The sequence below is a fragment of the Portunus trituberculatus genome, chromosome 46 (genome assembly GCF_017591435.1).
Source record: "Portunus trituberculatus isolate SZX2019 chromosome 46, ASM1759143v1, whole genome shotgun sequence".
Classification (NCBI taxonomy): Eukaryota; Metazoa; Arthropoda; class Malacostraca; order Decapoda; family Portunidae; genus Portunus; species Portunus trituberculatus.
In genome coordinates this window covers 293718-311614 of record NC_059300.1, presented here as the reverse complement: position 1 = coordinate 311614, position 17897 = coordinate 293718, and the positions used below count along the sequence as shown (strand labels likewise).

Here is a 17897-nt window from a genome sequence, read left to right as displayed (position 1 = left end):
TAAGGGAAAGAAAACGTACAGTGTTTGAAATATACGGGAACTCAAGTTTTTATTGAGTGTGGTCATGAGAGAGAGAGAGAGAGAGAGAGAGAGAGAGAGAGAGAGAGAGAGAGTGGCTTGAATGAGTCGCTGATTTTCTTTCTTTTTTTTTTTTTTCAAAGGGTAGAGAATTATGAAGAACATTTTTTGATTGGTTAGTCACGAATCTCTCTCTCTCTCTCTCTCTCTCTCTCTCTCTCTCTCTCTCTCTCTCTCTCTCTCTCTCTCTCTCTCTCTCTCTCTCTCTCTCTCTCTCTCAAAATCATGATAACCATTACCTTTTCCGTTTACTTTTCTTTTCTCTTCCTTCACCCAAAAACTTAAATCTCTCCTCCTCCTCCTCCTCCTCCTCCTCCTCCTCCTCCTCCTCCTCCTCCTCCTCCTCCTCCTCCTCCTCCTCCTCCTCCTCCTCCTCCTCCTCCTCCTCCTCCTCCTACCTTTCGTGCTGCCGTACCCAGAGATCAAATAGCCATGATGGAGGACGTCTCGTGCCTTGGATCCGCCCTCCACGTACCCCTTTGCCAGACTGCAAGAAAAACAACTTGTGTGTATTTTTTTTTTTCTCTTGCCGATGGGTTTTCTGTTTCGTATTTCCATGCTAGCAGAAAAGAAAGGAGGAAGATGTATGTGCGTTTGTATAATGTTCCAGAGAGAGAGAGAGAGAGAGATTTGAGATTGTGTATATATAGCGCCATATTTGTTTTCTTATTTATAAAAAGCAATTTTGTAACGATATAAGGAACTAAAAAAAAAATAATAAGAAGAAAAATAAATATAAGAAAAATACTTATGAAAATATATTCTTAGATTTTTATGTATCAAGGTTTTTTTAGAGTTACGTAACTGCCAAGAATTATATTGAGGAAGGTAAGGTGTGTGTGTGTGTGTGTGTGTGTGTGTGTGTGTGTGTGTGTAGACGAGTGCGCTTAAGTAACTTGTCTCATACATCTTGTTGAAGCTCCTCCCTTCCGCTATAATTTATATCTCATTCTCTCAGCGCTTTTCATCATGAGTGAGCGATCATCTTTATTAATCAAGACACGTTGCCCCTCTCTACCGGTGTGTGCCGCCAGCTAGTCTTCCCCGTCTCCCTTCACACTTGTTATCCTTCTCGTTTCTCTCTCTTTTCTGTGTGTTTCCTCGACAGTCTATACCTAGCCTCTCTCTTTCTTTCTCTTTGTCTGTCTTTCTCTTATTTAGGCATCTCTTTTTTCCCCCCTTTCGATAATTAATCTCTTTGTTTCTTGTCGCTTTTTATTTTTCCCTCTGTATTTTTTCGTTGATCCATTTCTCTCTCTCTCTCTATCGTAACTTTCTCCATAGTCATTCCACTTTGTTTCCTTCCGACAGTCTAACCCTTTCTCTTAATAGTTTCCCTCTTTTTATCTCCATATCCTCACGTGAGTCTCTTCCAATCCCATTCTTTCTCTACCCATCTCTCTTTCTCTATATCCTATCGGCAATCTATCTCCGTCTGTCTTATCTCCTCCTCAGTCTGTCAGTGTCTGTATCCCTCCATCCCTCCATTCCTCCATCTATCCTTCGTTTCTTACACCTGCCTTTAAATTCAACACCTGTCACTGCTCTGAGACGCACACACTCCACACCTCAGGCCCCTGTTCCGTTCTTACCGCGAGGAACTCCAACTAAGTCATCAAGAGGAATTATGGCTCACGGCACCCTTTAAATGAACGTCCTTTCACCTCCATCTATCTAACCTCCCTTCATCTTCTTTTCCTCCTTCCATGCCCTCCCCCGCTGCTTTAGTCCTTTGGCGCAAGATTAATCGGCGTGTGGTTTGTTCTTTGTGTGTGTGTGTGTGTGTGTGTGTGTGTGTGTGTGTGTGTGTGTGTGTGTGTGTGTGTGTGTGTGTGTGTGTGTGTGTGTGTGTGTGTGTGTGTGTGTGTGTGTTGCTTGATAATCTTGCTGAAATTAGTGCTTTAATCAGTTTTTTTATTTATTTATTTATTTTTTTTTTTTTTAGTGTTTGAAGGAGTATCACACAGTAAATATTGTTTTTATTTGGATTGTCTCGCGTGTTTGATAGACTTTTATTTGTTTTTTTCTTTGGTTTAGTGAAGGAAAGAGTACATGCAGGTGTATAAGTGAATATAAATGAGTTTGATTTACACCTTTCTTATATTTGTTTATTATAATTTTGCCGATAATAAACAACTGTTGTAGTCTTGAGTGATAACTACGTATATAAGTTACTTTCCTTGTCTTGCCATACCACAAACACTTCCCTGTATACTCGAGTCATACATACGTACCTTACCTACTTCCTTCAGTCTACATGGAAGTTACCTGTGCACTTCTGAAAACCTAAATAAACACTATACGCCAATTCTATATACAAGAGATGAAGTATTTCGATCTTTGCCTGTATTTATTTTGTACTTACACTGCACCAACAACTGTGTATCTGATCTGCTCTTTGTAAATAGCAGAGTACTCGCAACCTGCCTGTGGTGCGTAGCTGGCCTGCCATTACCGCTTTCACGTCCTCTGGGAAGCAGTAAGCGCAGACTGATCAGCACACACCCCTCTCGCGGCAAGCAGGTTCCCAGGGGTACGGAGAAAGAAAGAGAGAGGAGAGAGAGAGAGAGAGGAGGGGGAGAGAGAAAGAGAGGGAGAGGGAGACAAAGGAAGCCGTCTAGCGTGTGGGGTCACTTCATCAACTTTATGAGGGAGTTATGGCGGCCAGAATATAACTACGCAGTGGTTGTGCAATGATAAATGTGCAGACATGTTCGTCTTCTTCACCTTATCTTTCCCTTCCCTTACGTTCCCTTATCGCTTATCTCTCCCGGTCCTCGTTTACCCCCGCGAGTTTAGGAGTGAGGAATGAAGGCTAGGGTGAGAGCAGTGGTGTGTGTGTGTGTGTGTGTGTGTGTGTGTGTGTGTGTGTGTGTGTGTGTTCACCAGTGTTCGTGTGATGACCAAGCATAAGACGAGGAGGAGGAGGAAGAAGAGGACGAGGACGAGGACGAGGACGAGGAGGAGGAGGAGGAGGAGGAGGAGGAGGAGGAGGAGGAGGAGGAGGAGGAGGAGGAGGAGGAGGAGGAGAAGAAGAAGAAGAAGAAGAAGAAGAAGAAGAAGAAGAAGAAGAAGAAGAAGAAGAAGAAGAAGAAGAAGAAGAAGAAGAAGAAGAAGAAGAAGAAGAAGAAGAAGAAGAAGAAGAAGAAGAAGAAGAAGAAGAAGAAGAAGGGATCAGTGTTCAGGTGAGAATGGAGTGGGTGGGTGAGTTGCAAGAAAGGAAATGATGAAGGGAGAAGAAAAGGTCAGAGAGAAACGGCTATAAATTCTTCATTGGAAGCATTATTGAGAAAAGGGAGACTGAAAAGAGAGAGAGAGAGAGAGAGAGAGAGAGAGAGAGAGAGAGAGAGAGAGAAGAGATGTATAGAAACGAATGAGAAGCAAAACAACGAAATGGAAAACAGGATGGAAGAAGTGAAAGGGAAGGGATGACAGAGAGCGATAATTGGAAAAAAGAAAAAGAAGAATAAGAGGAAGGAAGGAAGGAAGGAAGGAAGGAGAGAAGGCGGACCCATAAGCATCACTCATTTCGCCCATAACCTAGAGCACTCGAGGCACGGCAGATAACAGGTAACCGTCTGGAGTGGTTGTTACTCCTACTAAAACCTGATTCGGCTATTCAAAGTATACCACGTTCAAGACCCGCCCTGCCCCGCCTCCACCCCAGTTCAAGCCCCAGACTCATTTTCTTTCTTCTCTCCTCTATCTCCCGCATCTTCATCTACCACACTTGCTCTCCCTTCCACCGTTGAATGTGTTACAGATACGCGGGTGCTAAAGGCTAATATGTTCTCTAACCACTTCATTTCATATGCGCTACTTTCTCCTCCTCCTCCTCCTCCTCCTCCTCCTCCTCCTCCTCCTCCTCCTCCTCCTCCTCCTCCTCCTCCCGTTACTTAAGCGCGTGCTTGTGGGTGCCTGAGAGAAGTGGACTTGTAGAGGATGGAGTGTAAAGGTCTGTGTCTGTTGTTATTATAGTATGACCTGTTCTGATGTAGTAATAGTGTTGTGAGAGTAGCTGGTGAAGGTGTAGTGTAGTGTGTGTGTGTGTGTGTGTGTGTGTGTGTGTGTGTGTGTGTGTGTGTGTGTGTGTGTGTGTGTGTGATAGGTTATGGGGTGAGAGGATAGTTTGGGTGAAAAATAGCAATTAAGACCTTTTAACGAAGGAGACTGTGGAGGCGGATGAGGAAGAATTGCAAAAATGAAGAGGAAAACGAGGATTAGCTGCTAGAAATCATGCAAAAAATAAATCAAAACGGGGAAGGTAGATGCAATAGCTTAAAAAAAAAACAGTACAAAAAAATATAAAGCATAGCAGAGGTATAATAAAATCTAGAATGGGTAAGACTTTAAAGATAAGTAATATTTAAGGAGATGCAGAAGTAATACAACACAGCGGTAAAATTTAAAGGGAAGGGGAAAAAAAAAAGTGAATTCTGAAACCGGTGAAATTTACATATCTCGGAGAAGAATCAGTATATAACTTTACAATTTAATGTAGATAAGACACTGAGACCGAAAATGATGTTTAATAAGAAGTAGGGAAATAATTCAAATGTGTTCTTTGTGGAGAGAAAGGAGAAAAAGTATGATGTTAAATAAGTACAGGAAGTGGTCGGAAGTGACATATATTGGTAGTATGCAAATGAACACTAGAGAAACATGCAGTGAATGTAGAAGAAAAAGAAATTAATTAACGTTTTTAAGATGAGATAGAAATAGAGAGAGAGAGAGAGAGAGAGAGAGAGAGAGAGAGAGAGAGAGAGAGAGACCATTATGATGTGAAACAAAAGAAAGTATTAAGGTGGTAGAGGCATGCATTTGGATGAAGCTTGAGAGAAGAATACAGAAATGAAACTAGATAAAATATGAATAAGAAGCAATATAGTACAAATTGTATGAAAATTGTGCACTGTAAAAGAAAACCTGATAGAGATATATGTAGTATTTGCTTGTCGACACGAGAAGCTAAGAACGAGAGTCGGTAGAACACGGGGGCTAGAAAATAGTAAAATTCGCAACAGAAAACGGAAAAATGAATGGAAATTGGTGATATTGATGAAGTCATGCAAAAACAGAAATAAAACTTGAGAAATAGTCATCGAATTAGAAGGTACATGAAAACCATAAAATATTTGGAGATAGAAGATGAGTAAGAAATCATAATGGAAACAAACCATTATAATGAACTAGTGGATGGCGTGGCGGAAGGTTTGGTTCACTGGGGCCCAGGAGACGGTACCATCTGACGAAGGAGAGCAATAGGGAACGCACACCACTAGGACCTCCACTCACCTGCACAATACACATCTACTTCACGCTTGGGGAGTCACAGGTATACCATTAGAACAGTGGTTCCCAAACTTTTTTCAGTTTGTTATCCAATTTAACATGCAACACCAAGCATACATACATGGGTACATATGGTTAAATTAAAATACTACAACAACAACCAACTTACCACATTTTACGAAAATTGTTGCATGTATGATATTGCCTGTCGCACGGGAGGCCAAATTATCATATTTTGCAGTAATTATCACACATGTGGAAAGCTGAATAGAGGCAGTCTCAGGCAGTGAGTGACGACTGATGCGTACTATAGACACGTCAATGAATCACCAGGGTTACTGAGTGACTTGAAGCATACCTGTCACAATACTTTTGGGTTATCACACTCTTAGATACATATTTCTTCTTTTCTAAAACTGTATATTAGTTTTTGATGTTTACTGTTATTCAGGTTAACTTTATTAATTATATTAATAGTTATTTATAATGATTATTTATAATATATAATAATAATTTGTAGTAAATGATTATTTATAATAGGTTTACTTTACAACTTTGCATACTAAGACTAAGTTAACATTAATCCTAATGTCAGGTACTGCAATGTTTTCTTGATTTTCAGAATTCTTTTTTTTTTTCTGTCACTCTCCATTACCCTCGAAAAAAAATTAAATTACCCATAGGGGTAATTTACCCTCAGTTTGGGAACCACTGCATTAGAACTTAAGAAAGTAAGGAAAGTTGTAAGAATCCATGAGGCTGATAGACGTAGTAGCCTCTGTTGTAATTTATATACATGGCTTTTATTGTTTTCTTGTTTTTGTCTCCTTTCCCCTTTCTCTCTTTGTTTTTTTCCTTTCTCATGTTTCCTCTTCTTCTCTCCTTCGTATAATTATCATCCTTCCCCTTTCTTCTTTTCTTTTGTTTTTCTCCTCCTCCTCCTCCTCCTCCTCCTTTTCCTCCGCTTTTTTTCTGATCTGGGCCTCTGAAGGCGCTTAAAATTGCCCGTTAGCTTCAATCACTCTCACCCTCCATACATGACACAGATAGCCTGCAGTGAACGGTCACTACTTTTGCTCTCGATCTGTGAAGGGCTGTGGATAGTCAAGAGCCCTGACAGTAGGTGACCATCATTGGGATTTAAGGTACCAGGGGTCACCGCTGCATGGGGTAATTATATAGTGCGCGGCACCCTTAAAGGGAAATGTACTTTTACTGTGGTTGTACAGAGCTGGGGCCCTGATTGACTGCTGTCTCTCTCGAAAGCGCCAGACAAGGCTGCTGCACCATCTATTTGACTCCACGCTGTGTCTACATACGCACTACACAACATTGCCTACACGCACAGTTAGCCCAGAGTTAACGGTCACCATTACTATTCTCGACTTGTGACGGGCTGTGTTTGGAGAGGGCCTTGATCATCATCGGGAACTAAAGTACCAGGGATCAATGTTGCAAGGGGAAACCAGCGCACGGCGCCCCTACAGGGAAAGTATGCTATTTCAGTAGATTCAACGGAGTTGGGGCCTGATTGACTGTTGTCTCCCTAGAAAGTGCCAGGCAAGGCTGCCGCACCCATGTACATATTTATTGGACCTTCATTATGGACCGAGTTGCCTGTAATTGCTGGCTGTTATGTTATATATATATATATATATATATATATATATATATATATATATATATATATATATATATATATATATATATATATATATATATACATAACAACCAGCAATTACAGGCAACTCGGTCCATAATGAAGGTCCAATAAATAACATATTGAATATGAAAAGAGTGCATAATAGGAGTGCTGGTCAATAAAATTGAAATTATAATAATAAAATATAAAGAATAATTTAGAAACAAAATGCTTGAAAATTTCTTACAGCTTGGCTGTATTGAGGCTACTGCAGTGATCAGGCTTTGTTCCAGGTTGACATTTAATTTGTTTCTCTGTTTAGATTTGATAACACTTATAGCGGAGAAAGACGCCTCGGAAAGGTAAGTAGATCCAAAGGGAAGAAGTTTTTCGAAGGCCATTTTTCCTAAGTCTGTGTGCTTCTTCTCACAGAGCTCCAGAAGCTAGTGACATTTGATCTTTCAAATAACAGTTTTAGGCCACGGTCCGCACACACTTCTATCAGTGTTTCCTGAAGGCAAATAGGAAGCGTCTTATCTTGTTCAGACAAGAGGATTGGATTTGTAATCCAGTCCAGCTGTGCTGATTGTTCATGTATGTCAGGAAAGTAAGACTTAAAAGAGTACTGATGAAGTTGGACATATGTTCCACAATGACTGGTTTCACAGTGTCTTTCTCATAATTGTTATCTGGAAAGTAGGCATCTGACAGAGGAAAACACGTAAAATATCCCCCTAAGCATGTTTCCTTCCATAGCCCTAATTTCTTTTGAAAACCAGCATCTTTGTCATACAGGTTGAGAATGTGTGTGTCCTTACCTTGCAGAGACGTATTTAACTCATTCAATTTGCTGAATATGTGTGTAAGATATGCCAGTTGTGCAAGCCAAGTACCGTTAAAAAAAAATGTGGCAAAAGGAGACCCATGTTCTGATAAGAATGAAGCTACCTCATCTCACATTATTGTTGTTAACGAGCAACTGCGTCTATAAGCTAGTACGTCACTTTCAAAAACAAACACTCACACTTTGACGCCTAAGACAAAACTGAACAACAGTGAGTGGCAACAGTGGCTCCTCAGCTGTCAAAACTGGTCTCGTACACGTACAGTTTACGAACAACTAATGGGTGCCCGTCCATCCCCCTCCCTGTGCTTTCATAAAAAATGGGGAGTTTCTGCTCTGTGTGTGTGTGTGTGTGTGTGTGTGTGTGTGTGTGTGTGTGTGTGTGTGTGTTCATCGTCTTGTCACATACCCATTTGATCTATGTTGCGTACCCCAGTTTGGACAACACTGAATTCTAGCATGTCGAAGGTTCCAGTACTGCGTGAAGTGCAAGATAATTATTTCAACTGCTTTAATTCTTACAAAGTAAACACTCTCTCTCTCTCTCTCTCTCTCTCTCTCTCTCTCTCTCTCTCTCTCTCTCTCTCTCTCTCTCTCTCTCTCTCTCCGTGGTTATGAAAGATAAACTAAAAGGTATAGATTTGTTTTTTATTCTCCCTCACCCTCAAGGGATGAGCCATTGGCAGAACCGCCTTGAAGTTACCGGGGAGGGGAGGAATGATTCAGTAATGATAGATAGATAGATAGATGGATCGATCGATCGATCGATCGATAGATAGATAGATATGCAGGATTGGATGTAATGTTTAGACATTGATAGATAGACAGATATAGGTACCACACGAATCCTAACACGCCTGTACTTTCTCTTCAGCTGCCATGCACATGTGAGAGTGGCAACACTGGACTGTATCTTCTCAAAGGATATATTTTTCCTGTATATTGTTAACGTAATGAAAAAAAAGAGAAAGTAAAATCAACTAGTCAGATAAGAGAATAATTAAAAGATTTAAGATTTCATGTCGTTTATCTATATGTGCGTATGTGTTTATGGGTTTATATTAACTTAGGATGAAATAAATCGTCTAAACTCTAGAGAAAGAGCCTCTTCATGTTTGCTACAGTTGATCATGAAAATACTTTCATTTTCTCTAGTGCTCCCTACTCTCGTTTTCTTCCTTTCTTTTCATAGGAAACAATACTAAACTAGAAAATGAAGCGCGCGCGCATTTTTTTTATATTTTTTATTTTATTTTTTTTGTGTGCGCGTGTGTGTGTGTGTGTGTGTGTGTGTGTGTGTGTGTGTGTGTGTGTGTGTGTGTGTGTGTGTGTGTGTGTAATTCACCACGGTCGTCTGCTGGTCACCCAGCCAGTCTTCCCCATTACGGAGCGAGCTCAGAGCTCATAGACCGATCTTCGGGTAGGACTGAGACCACGCCACACTCCACACACCGGGAAAGCGAGGCCACAACCCATTTGCCTCGCCGCACCGGAACTCGAACCCGGCCCTCTCGATTGTGAGTCGAGCGTGCTAACCACTACACTACACGGTGTGTGTGTGTGTGTGTGTGTGTGTGTGTGTGTGTGTGTGTGTGTGTTTACCTAGTTGTAGTTTTACAGGGCCTGGGCTTTATGCTCGTGTGGCCCCGTCTCCATATCTACACTTATCCAATCTTACTTTAAAAGTGTGCACACTCGTTGCAGACACTACTTCTTCATCTAAACTGTTCCACGTCTCAATACATCTCTGCGGGAAACTATATTTTTTAATATCTCTCAGACATCTTCCTTTTCTCAGCTTTTTACTATGCGATCTTGTGCTTCGGATGTCATATTCTTCTCTCAGGATCAGTTTCTCATTATCCACTTGGTCCATTCCGTTGATCAATTTATAAACTTGTATCAGGTCTCCTCTCTCCTTCTTTGTTCCAGGGTTGGTAGATCCATAGCCTTTAGTCTCTCCTCATATGTCATCCCTTCAAATTCTGGAACCATTCTTGTAGCCATTTTTGTAGCCTCTCCAATTTCCTTATGTGTTTCTTTTTATGAGGGGTCCACACTACTCCTGCATATTCCAATCTGGGTCTTATTATAGTACTTATCAATTTCTTCATCATTTCTTTGTCCATGTAGTGAAATGCTACTCCAATATTCCTTAGCAAATTATATGTTTCTCTAAAAATTCTATCAATATGGCTTACTGGTTGATTGTTTTCTTCCATCGTCACTCCTAAGTCCTTTTCCTTTTTACTTTCTCCAGTTCTACTCCATCTCCCATCTTATAGATTCCCACAGGTCGTCTTTCACTCTTTCCCATTTCCATGACATGGCTTTTGTTCACATTGAATTCCATTTCCCACTTCTTACTCCATTCCCAGATCTTATTTAGGTCTTCTTGCAGTATTTCACAATCCTCCTTTTGCTTTATAACTCTGCACAGTTTCGTATCATCCGCAAACAAATTTATGTAGCTGTTCACTCCTTCTGGCATGTCGTTAATATAAATGAGGAAAAGTATTGGTGCCAATACTGACCCTGTGGCACTCCGCTTTCTACTGCTCTCCACTTGGACTTCATATCTTTAACTACCGTCCTTATTTCTCTCCCCCTCAAATAATTTTCTATCCATCTCAATGTGCTTCCTTTTAAGCCACCCTTCTCCTCTAACTTCCACAGTAATCTTGCATGTGGCACTTTGTCAAACGCCTTTTTTAAATCCAAATAAATGCAGTCAACCCATCCCTCTCTCTTGTACTCTATCAACTATTCTAGAATAGAAACTCAATAAATTAGTTACACAAGACCGTCCTTTTCTAAAACCAAATTGGCTATTTGATATTAATTTGTTGTCTTCAAGGAACTCAATCCATTGTTTCTTTATTATTCTTTCACACATCTTGCATATTACACTAGTTAGTGATACCGGTCTGTAATTTAAAGGTTCTTCCTTCCTTCCGCTCTTATATATGGGAACCACCTCAGCTCTTTTCCATTCTACTGGTACTGTTCCATTTTCTATTGAGCATTTTATGATGTTGTATATAGGACTTGCTAGTTCTTCCCTACATTCTTTCAGTATTCTGCCTGAGACTTCATCTGGTCCCATTGCCTTCTCTTCATCCAGTTCCTTCATTAACTCTTTTATTTCAAGCTTGGTTACTTTAATCTCTTTCATATAGATTGTCTCTCTATTACCCTGTGGCCTCTCAAATTTGGATTCCTTAGTAAAGACCTCCTGGAATTTTTATTTAATAGTTCTGCCATACTTTTGGGTCTTCCACCATCCCGTTCTCTCCTTTTAACCTTTCTATTGTTTCTTTTTGCCTAATTTTTCCATTTATGAATCTATAGAACAATTTTGGTTGCTCCTTACATTTTTCGACAATGTCTTTTTCGAAGTTCTTTTCCTCTTCCTTCCTCACCTTAACATATTCATTTCTTGCTGCTTTGAAGATTTCCTTATTTGCTGGATTCCTATTTCTCCTCCACCTTTTCCATGCGTGTGTGTGTGTGTGTGTGTGTGTGTGTGTGTGTGTGTGTGTGTGTGTGTGTGTGTGTGTGTGTGCGCGCGTGTGTGTGTGTGTGTGTGTGTGTGTGTGTGTGAGAGAGAGAGAGAGAGAGAGAGATAGCGCGCTTCCTTCGGTCTACGTATATACCAGTGACAGAAAAGACAGGATGAGAGTTACCAAGGCCATGGAAGTCTCTCTCTCTCTCTCTCTCTCTCTCTCTCTCTCTCTCTCTCTCTCTCTCTCTCTCTCTCTCTCTCTCTAGCATTCCCTCATATATGGTGGTGTTTGGGAAATACACGTTATCTCGAGTGCCATTTCCGGCCGTGTTCTCCGAAGCGTTATGTACGAGTATTATATCAGCCTCACAGATGTGTCCCAGTTCTACTGTCTGCCTCCTTTACTCACCCCACTGTCACTCTCCTTTTCTTTATGTACTCTTCTTCCCTTTTCCGGCGTCGTAGTGTTAGTAAACTGGAACTACTAAGTCAATTGCGTATTTATTTTTTTATTTATTATCTTTTTAACTGAGCCTGCTTTCTCTTCTGATCAGAGTTTGATTGACTTATCGAACATAGGATTATGCATTATTACAATTTAATACATTTGTTGTCCAGTGCATGCAAGTACAATTAGAAGGTTTCTGTGAGCTTAGAGGCGTAAGAGTAAATGTCGAAACAAACAAAAAATGTATCTTAATGTATAAACTGTAAAATATTGCTTTGTAAATCGCGCCCAGCTGACCCCATTATGCTAACGTGAGAATGTTGACCCCTGCAACAGTAACGACACGGCGGTGCTTTTAAATACACCTCACGTAACTAATAAAATAGTGTGTCACACAATATATGTATGGATATTTAATCAAGATCACTAACGTAATCCATAAAGAATCAGTATTTATTGTAGCGTAACATCCATTATTTGCAGTGCTCCGTAGCTCAGTGGTAGAGCAGCGGATAAACGGTTACTTACCGCAGGTCGCAGGTTCGATCCCTGCCGGAGTTAAAGTATTTCACATATTTTAGAATGTATCATATTGTTTTTACGACACAAAACATAATTCGAGCACGGCATAGTTACGTTAATATAATAAGTATATATTGTTCTTATTGGCGATGACCGCTCCCTACTCATATCAAGCACATCAAGGTTCCAATCCTCCTTAGAGTATAAAAAATATTTCAACAATTTTTTTTTTTATATATATACTTATTCCTAAGTAAATACTGATTCATTCTCTCTCTCTCTCTCTCTCTCTCTCTCTCTCTCTCTCTCTCTCTCTCTCTCTCTCTCTCTCTCTCTCTCTCTCTCTCTCTCTATATATATATATATATATATATATATATATATATATATATATATATATATATATATATATATATATATAAGTGTGTGCGGATGAGTTTCGTATTTAGATTAGATTTCTATTTGCGTGTATACGTATTGGTAAGTGTTCGTGTTTCTGCGTCCCTCGGTGCTTTGTTCTTTATTTCCCTAGCCGCAGCTGCTGTTGGGGAGGTTATTGGTACTGGATAGTGAATAATAGATAAGGAAAGATGAGTAATATCAAAGAGAATGATCGTATTAATTTGACTGCTATTTTTATTGTTTTTTGTGCTGATGTAAGTTGTATATATGTGTGTGTGTGTGTGTGTGTGTGTGTGTGTAGTCCCTGTCAGTGTATTTATTTATTTATTTGTTTATCTATGTTTGTATATTATTTTATTTGTTTATTCATTCAGGCATTGGTATGTATATATATATATATATATATATATATATATATATATATATATATATATATATATATATATATATATATATATATATATATATATATATATATATAAATGTGAGAAACTTGCAACCTTCTAACTGCAGCAACATGACATTATGAATATGGCCACCCGTGTATAGTTATTACCAGGGTAGGCTTTTCTCCCGCGTGTCAATGTCATCCATGTGTAGTGAAGTTGAGTGTGCTTGTGAATATTCGTATGGAAGGTAGCCGATTTTTTTTTGCGCTGGCGTGTTAGTTGCAGAGTGGCGGAGGCAGCTGCGGCAGCTTGCTAATCATCTTTTATGTGCTGCTTAGGTATTCCTGGAGTTGTGTCGTAGTTCAGTGAGCGTGACACATCCACCAGGGAAGCAATGTTCCGAGTGGTGGGATTTATGAGCCTCGGGATGATTTTCGGGAATGAATCTTAGTTTAGTCAAACAAGATCATTCTGTATCGAATATTAATCTACATTTTTTTCTCTTGCATTTGTTGTATCTTTTGCATAGACTTTTGCGCTTCTATTACATAGAGATTTATGTTTAATGACCAAAATTCTTTTAGATACTTTGAAATTCTTGATTTTTTTTTTTTTTTTTTTTTTTTTGTGTGTGCGTGTGTGTTTATGTGTGTGTATGTGTGTATGTGTGCTTGTGCGTGTGTGTTAAAGAATTTGTAATTCATGTCGTGTTTATTTGTGTAGTGTTTGCAATATTTTGTCACACCCCTGAGCAGCGTGTTTCTAGAGGTGGAGGTCTTTGCAGCACACAGTGGATCGCAGGTGTCCACTTATCCCTTTCACTGTTAATGGAATGGGAGTCTTTTTTTTCCTTATTTAAGTAACGATGGAACAGCAAATACATCACCAAAACACGGGAAAGGTTAAACATTTCCATCACTCTTTGCTGTTAGTGGAATCGTTCAAAAATTCACTCTAAACTTACATTAAACCACAGTATGAAGCCCGAGAGGAAGCCACAGGAATCGCAGTGTTAAATAAGGTGTGGCGCTACGCTGAGGCTGAATGACCTTATAAGTTTCTGGCACACGGCGGCTTCCCTCTCTGCGGCGTCAAACTGCCTTGTGTTCGGTACAGAATTCAGGAAGCAACTCTAGTCCGAAGATTAGACAAATTTGTGGACGACAGGTAGAAATAGACAGGTATATATATCATACAGGAACTGCCATGTGGGGACTTGATGACTTCTTGCAGTTTCCCTTATTTTCTTATGTTCTTATGGTCTTACCTGTCCTTGGCCTTGAGGTGCTTGCGCTCAGTGTTCAGTACAGCGTCGCAGAGAATCGTGTCTAACAAATACTACCTTCCTTATGCACCAACGTCATTTGCAATCCCGGGAGGAGCTGAAGCGTGTTGATATGTAGCCTGCCGGGAGGAGAATGCCAGGGTTGTTGGTGTCACGAGACGCTACCCCGCCGACACTTACATGTGTAGTTAGTGCTGCATGGCTCCCCGACTACACACAAGTCCCATCAGTGTTTAGTGTTAGTGAAGGGAGTAAAATGTTCTCTGCTTATGTCTAAATTGTATGCTTGTATTTCACTTTGACTTGAGAGAGAGAGAGAGAGAGAGAGAGAGAGAGAGAGAGAGAGAGAGAGAGAGAGAGAGTTGGAATTTCGAATATCTCTGTACTGCGAGTTGAGTTAAGGGTAATGGCCAAGGTTTACTCAATAAGGCGAAAGTGCACCGGGCAGAAGTATATGTGTTGAGTAAGTGTGTGTGTGTGTGTGTGTGTGTGTGTGTGTGTGTGTGTGTGTGTGTGTGTGTGTGTTGGGAGACGTATGCTACGGACCCACTGTTGAGGTAATGGAAGGGAAGGGAAGGGAGGGAAGGGAAGGGGCACAACATGTCACACAGTCCCACGCCATGTGACCCTTCGTATTTCTTCCTCAAGGCCTATTCTCACCATCCTTCCGTTCCTCTCTCACTGTCGCTCCTCCTCTGCCTTCCCCTCCCCGTCTCCCTGGCACTGACACACTTACTCTAGCTATCTGTCCTGTCCAGGTGCGGAGGTGAAGGTTAGAGAGACGGAGACACAGAGAGAGAGAAAGAGAGAGGCGTTCATTTCTCCTCTCAATCTGTTTTTTTTCTCTCTCTCTCACTTTAATTCTTTTGTGGCATCTTCTCATCTCCCGCATCTTACCAATACTTACTGAGCTTTGGTATGCGCGGCTGCCAGGGAGGAGCGTGGGGAGGGAGGCAGGTAGGTGTGGAAGAGAGAGGAAGGGGAGGCAGCTCGGGAAGTGGAGGGTGCAAGGCAAGTGAAAGCGGTCATTGTTTACTAACCCAGCACCTCACCAAAGTAAATAAGGCAGGTGCGTGTTGGTAGCTGCCCGGCGTCCAAGTCAGTGTCCGTCATGAGAGAGAGAGAGAGAGAGAGAGAGTGTGTGTGTGTGTGTGTGTGTGTGTGTGTGTGTGTGTGTGTGTGTGTGTGTGTGTGTGTGTGTGTGCTGCTTCCTCTCCCTCATCAGCTGTTCCTTTTCCTGTTTTCATTTGCTGTTGTATCTCCTCCTCCTCCTCCTCCTCCTCCTCCTCCTCCTCCTCCTCCTCCTCCTCCTCCTCCTCAAGAAATAGTCAATCCTACTTTCTTTTTTTGTCTCTTTTTTTCCGAGTAAAGTTAGCTAATAGTGTTATGTAGATTTTTTTTAGTGCGTTCAGCCGTTTCTTGCTGTGTGTGTGTGTGTGTGTGTGTGTGTGTGTGTGTGTGTGTGTGTGTGTGTGTGTGTGTGTGTGTGTGTGTGTGGCACCCGTGGCGGGAGACTGGCGCGCTGACTGGTCTTGGCTGTCAGTCTCAAGAGTGCCAGTGGGGTGAGCGTTACACTATTCTCTCCTCCGTGGCACCCGTGCCGTGTGTGTGTATACGTTTGCGCGTGCGTCCTCTCGCATGTGCGTGAAAGTGGAGGAAAATCTAAGTGAGTGAACGTCCTTGCGTGCGAGCTTCGGTACTACGCGCACGCACGCATGTATCGAGAAATGCAATATTCACACTCACGAAAACCGTTGCGCAGAAACTTGCGAATCAATCCTGACCTTGAAGATAAAGCCTTCCACCGGCCATTGCACTGCAGGGAGTGTTCACGCTGCGGCGCTCTCCCTCGCAGCGCGCCTCACTCCTGTCTCCCTGGCGCCTGCGTGTATAGATGCGAGAGTTCGAGGATGTGCGTGTACTCTTGTGTATCAAAGTGTGCGTTGCATGTGGCCTTCGTGTCGTAACTGACGATTGGGGAAACACTAGTGTGCGTAGTGACCCAAACACGAATCCCGATCAGCTCACACTGGCGGCTGCGGCGGCGACTCCCTTCCTGGCGCTGAGCCGAGCCTTGTTTTGTGTTTATTTACCCTCACGCCCCTTGCTTTGTTTGACGATTTCTATATTAACGCTTTGTCATCATATCGCTATACTGTTTGTATAGATGGATGGATCTTTTATTTGTGCTTCCTTCTTTCTTGTGTGTGTGGGTGTGGGCGCGCGCGCGTGTGTGTGCGTGCGTGCGTGCGTGCGTTCGTGTGTATGTGTCTGTTTGGATTTGCATCACTTTAAAGGGCAAGGTAAAAGAAAAATCAAAGATTTTAGATAAACATGACATTGCTTAAGTCTTTATCAGAAACTTATTACTCAGAACTGTAGTATATCGCATCACCGCAGAGAGAGAGAGAGAGAGAGAGAGAGAGAGAGAGAGAGAGAGAGAGAGAGAGAGAGAGAGAGAGAGAGAGAGAGAATATATCTTGTACAAACAAAAGTCAGACGAAATGAGTCGGTGGGGGCTAGACGGGAGGTTCCTGTGAGATGCCTGACGGAGTGGAGGCAGGCGGGGGCATAGTACACTTCCCTCCTTTTAACTTTACCGCCTTGGAGTGTGCCGCTGTGATACACAGAGGCGAGAACCGTGTCTGGCAGGGCGGGATGTAAAGATAGAAGTAGGTAGGGTATAGTATGGTACAGCTGTGGTGGTTGTAAGGGACGGGATGACGAAGAGAGAAAACCGTGTCGGGCAGGGTGGGAAGAAGGGATAGAAGTAGGTAGGGTACAAACGTAGTGGGTGTAGGGACGGGATGATGAAGAGAAGCAGGGATGAAAGTAAGACAACCGTGTTTGTCTGAGAGGAAGGGATGGAAGTGGCCAGGATAGGGAAGCGAGTAAGTGGACGAGGAAAGATTGAAGGAGGTAAGGAGAGGAAGACAAAACCGTGTTTGAGAGGGAGGGGTAAATATGGCTGGGATAGGGAAGACGAGGGAAGGGAAGGCAGAAGACGAAGAAGAGAGAGAGAGAGAGAGAGAGAGAGAGAGAGAGAGAGAGAGAGAGAGAGAGAGAGAGAGAGAGAGAGAGAGAGAGAGAGAGTAGCTAAGAGAGGACTTGAGAGAAGGAGGATGGGAGGGCATTCTTGAGTCAGACCAGGGCACCCTCTCAGTTACTTAATCTTGCTGTGATGTATGGAGGTGTGGGCGTGAAGGGGACAGGGGTGGGTAGGCGACCCTTCCCTACCTTCAGGATAGGGTACAGAGGCCACTGGGATGGATTGATTGATTGGCTGATTGATTGGATCTCGGCACACCAACAAGGTCATATGGCGCAGTGGATGACTGGATTGGGACGAGATTAGAACGAGAGAGAGAGAGAGAGAGAGAGAGAGAGAGAGAGAGAGAGAGGAAATGTTATCGTTTTCATAATCTTTTCTGTGTTGAGATATATTTTGGTGCACAGTATCAAGGTTTTTTTTATCTTCACCACCACCGCC

At 41.9% G+C, this 17897-nt stretch overlaps 1 protein-coding gene across 5 annotated transcripts in view; it reads left to right on the top strand.

The window, feature by feature from the left end:
* The window catches only part of LOC123520209 (cGMP-dependent protein kinase, isozyme 2 forms cD4/T1/T3A/T3B-like), a 649267-nt gene that overhangs the window by 401093 nt on the left and 230277 nt on the right, over nt 1-17897 (top strand). Inside the window, exon 1 of one of the 5 annotated variants that reach the window (XM_045282288.1) lies at nt 15941-16073. The exons of the other annotated variants lie outside the window; for them this stretch is intronic. The gene's annotated coding sequence lies outside the window, so the exon portion shown is untranslated. Of the gene's footprint in view, nt 1-15940; nt 16074-17897 lie in introns of those variants that run through there. 5 annotated transcript variants of the gene reach the window in all.